The sequence below is a fragment of the Hippocampus bargibanti genome, linkage group LG07 (assembly GCF_051943395.1).
Source record: "Hippocampus bargibanti isolate YZ-2025 linkage group LG07, ASM5194339v1, whole genome shotgun sequence".
NCBI classification, from domain to species: domain Eukaryota; kingdom Metazoa; phylum Chordata; class Actinopteri; order Syngnathiformes; family Syngnathidae; genus Hippocampus; species Hippocampus bargibanti.
In genome coordinates, this window is record NC_142740.1 from 24,143,043 (window position 1) to 24,147,699 (window position 4,657).

Sequence of the window (4,657 nt, forward strand, 5' to 3'; positions counted from 1 at the left end):
ACAGCTGAAGAAACCTTCTCATCATATTTTCCAGTGTATAAGGCACACCGGAATATAAAGCGCAACCCCCAATGAATGGTGTACAGTGAGACCACAACTTACGAACTTAATTGGTTCCCAGACAGAGTGTGTAAGGCGAAAAGTGTGTATCTCAAAAAAAAAATCCCATAGGAAACCATTAAAATGGGAATAATCCGTTCCCGGGTTACCATAAAATATAGTTTTTAACTAAATAAGCCTTAAAACTACACACAACATACCTTATTCTATGTATAATAAATGTGCTATTGTATTGTAATGAAAGAAATACACTGCATTGTTTCATAAAGTCACGAAGAGAGGCACATTACATGAGGACTGTAATGAAAGAAATAAACTGTGCTGTAAAATAACGTTTTTTTCAACTTCTTCGATTGCCCGAGACCGTCGCTTTGAGAGCACGGAAACACCTTTTGCAACAGACGCACCTTTGATGGCTTCTCTCTTCCGGAGAATGGGAGCAATGGTTGACTTAGCATAGCCGTGCTCGGCCACTAAATCACACAAACGCACACCTCGTTCGAGTTTTTCAATTATCTCCTTCTTCTCAGCGACGGTTATTTTATTTTGTGTCTTCCTGGGCTGAACATGAGCCTGTGGTGGGTTTTTTTACGGTCCCATCATAGTAAAATTATCAGCAAAAAGCTCAAAGTAGGCGATCGACGTGTGCATTCAATGAGAGGGGGTGTGCAAAGTAGCGCCGGCTGGAGCGCTGTTCGGTCGTGTGCTTCCGCCGAAGATCACTCCGCCAGCCGTGGTGGGTGTGTATTATGAAAATAGTGCTTATTATAAGGTTTAATTTTCATAAATTAGAGGTTCTTAAGACAAAACGTTTGTAAGATAAGGTGTTTGTAAGTTGAGGTCTCACTGTATTTCAAAACTTTTTCCACATATAAGGTGCGGCGCACATTCAATGAATGGAAATTTTTTTTCCAAATGTAATATATAAATATCTAAAAGTTTTCCAAATAAAAGGAACACCACATTATAAGGCGCTACAGTAGAGGCTGGGGTAACACACAACTTCTACGAGGGGGAAATGGAGTTGGTGGCTGCTGACAGTAATTGCGAGACCTGTTGTGGCTCAATATTACTTCATATATAAGGCACACCGGATTATAAGGCGTGGGGTCGTCTTTTGAAGATACACCGGAAAATACGATACTAGGATATTTTGAAGTATGCTCGCTGAATACTCTAGAACTGACATGAATGCGATACAACAGTATATATATATATACACCATGACGATACATTATACCTGTCATTTGACTGGAGTTTGAATTTAGGCGCTGTTAACATATGCAAAACCATCCAAAACAGAGAAGTGTGGTGTGTACAGCGCCTTCAGGAAAACAACAATGCTTTCTAGGTTAAAGTGCAAACGGGAGAATGAGATTGTGTAAAGAAAAAAAAAACAGGGCCCAGAGCAAGCTGGGACACAAAGGATACATACCCTGTGAGTGGAATCTGGGTAAAAGGTCATTCCGATGTAAGTGATGAATGAAGGAAGACTCAATCTTTGGAGTGTAAATAGCAGCTGCTTTTAGTTCCACAAGGAAATGAATTCCTCATGTCGGCGACGCACACATTTCAAGAATTCGTTTTGTGACAAGCAGCTCCTTTTGCACATTGCCGGAGCAGAGCAGCGCCACAATTTCAATACGTTTTTTATCAAAGATGACTGAAGAAAAAAAAAAAACTAAATATGGACAGTCACATAAAATCCAAAAAAGACAAAAATCATTTTGTTTGCGAGAATATGTATCTCACATTAACTAATTCACTGCCAGACTGTGCAAAAATGTGTCCTCTCCAGTGCCACGGGTTTTGCCATTGTCACTTGAATTCCAGGACCCACAGAAGATTGACTTTTAGGACGACATAAAAATTCAATGCAGCGTAAGAAACCTTAGACCCTCTTCTTTCATCAGAAAAAAAGAGTTAATTCCTAAGTCATATAGGTCTGGACCTATCTGAGCTTGAAATGGGGGCGGGTGTACAAAAGGCAAATGCTGCCGCTTCGCGGGAGGGAAAACATTGCCAGAGGTCTGACCAGCACTTTATCAGCACATCCCCCCAAGAAATTCGGGAATAGCGCTCAACATCACTGCCATTCTTGAATAAATTCTATACAGGGCGTTTATGGCAGGTACGCTCACAAAATCATACACTCATAATTTCAGTAAATATTTTGCTTGAAAAAAGCTTCATGGGCACTATAAAATATAAAATAATCAGATTTTCAAAAAAAGCATGAGCATGTCTTCTTGCGCTGTGTAACAAGGTATTCATACATCGTTGCATAAATTCACTTGTTTGCACACTGTTACGAACACCGGAGCACCAAGACCATTGACCCCTGGTACACTGCTTTATGTACCAGTTTAGAATTGAATGAGAAGAGTACCGTACAGTGGGGTAGCCCGATACAAGAAGACAAGCGCTGAACTGGCTAAAAGACAAACAACCCGAGTCTCTGGATAGGTTGGCTGACAAGAAACCAGAAGTTTCTTCTAAAAAGTTTGGGATATTCATCTTACAGGTACATTTTTTTGAAACAATCTAAAATAGAGTTTGCAGGTCATACTCTCAATTGTCTGAGTGTGAATGACTCCTGGGCAACTGTGGCTCAGTTAATCGAGTCGGTTGGCTGCTTGTTTTAACTTTTGCTGCTAGTTTTTCTTGTGACACCAGAAGGGCCAGTAACAAAACAAAAAATGATGCTGGTCTAACAAAGTATGTCATTTATTTTATGATGAATGTAATTATTGTGTTGTTGGCAAAAATCACAGAAAGGTAGAGAAGTGGAGTTAATTAAAATAGACAAACAGCAATATTGTCGTTTTTGGATCAAAATACTGATCTCTGTCAATGCATTTTTATAATCGTCAAAATGAGTGGCGGGCTGTAGATTTCATCGCGAGGCCTTCAGTAGTGCTATGTGCAAAGTGTGGTGTGATTTACTAGAAGTCCATGAGAGGGTGACATTAGCCAGGAAATAACTGACTGACCTTCCTTAATTATGTCCATTTTTTCTTGAAAAGGCTGTCTTGAAAATGGCTTTAACAGTAAATCTCCAACCAAATGCATTTCTACTCCCGCTTTAGCCATTATGGGTTGACAAAACTGCTATTAAATCAACACAATATATTTGCTTATGCAGCTTACTACTGATACACTGCGCTAGCTCTGGCCAGTATGCACTTATCACTCGTGCTTGTGATACTATGATTGGCTAGTGACTTGCCAATCATGTGACTAGCCAATAATAATTTGCGAAAACGCTGACGTTGTCAGCGCCTTTGAGCAGGCCCTGGGTTGCCAACTTGAACTTTTATGGGTTAGAGCAACTGTTTCATCGCCATGTATTTTCATGCTACGGATCCTGCAAAACTGATTGTGAAGGCGTACAGCTAGATTTCTGACCCTGGTAACAAATGATGGCTGAAATGTGATTGATTAAATGCTTAAATACAAAATCACACATCTGGAAGCACCACAACAGGAGAAAAGTAATTAAAGGAAGCTGAAAGACCATTTGGAATTATTTAAAAATAATTTATGGACAAAATATAATTAATTAGCCTGTCATTCAGCTATTTTTAACATGCGGATCAAACCTCTCAAGATGGAGGACACTGATTTGCTGTGGCGACCCCTTGAAGGGAAAAGCCGAAAAGCAGGCCCTGACGGTGTTTCTTGAAAAGGCTCTTTGTACTACCCCCAAGCTCACCAATCAAGAGTAGAATCCTACCCATGGTCACATTAACAAATCGGCTTGGATCTGGTTGGGAAAAAAGGCATCACGGTTGTCCACGTTATTCCTAATGTACACATGTTTTAGGATAGTGTCGTCTGCCACTTTTTGATGTCTTTGAGACACTTCTGGAATTTGGACTCACCGGTTTCATTCATGAATAAAGTTGAGCATTAATTGCATAACAGTAGAAGATCACAGAGTGCTTTCTAATATTTACAAGACTGCACAGCATTGTTCCAAGCATAGATCCTTGTGGGATGCCATGGCCAAGTTGTACACACGCACACCCGACACTAGTAACGGTCTAACTAACAACTAGCTAATGTTTAAATAATGTCAGTAAGCTATGATTTTGTCCGTATGTTTATGACTGTCGTTATTCACTTGCAGGGTATCAAACAACAATCAAGACAGTCTTAGTGGTAACATTTTGAATATGTCTCGGATTAGAGGGGAGTATTGTGGCTAGCGAATGTACAGACTTATTGTTTGGGATCCAGCTGCAGCTTTTTAAAGAGGATGATGCAAGAGGGCGGGCACGTGACGACAGGCTCACCTTTCACTCACTAACCCACTGGTGTTTAAAATCACACTTTACCCAGTCGAGGGAAGCTCGTGTACTATGCACGTGCGGATGTGATAGTACCTATGGTGCTGTCATCTAAGCAGCGGCCTTTATGATCACTACGAACAATTCAGGAATGCTTGAGGCCGTTCAGGGGATGATACCTATCAATAATTATTGAGAAGTTCATTTTTTTGTGTCCCTCATTTTATTTTCTACTACAGTAAAGTCTCGTTATATCGATATTCAAGGGAGTCCGAAAAAATATCGATATAACCGGGACTATCGAT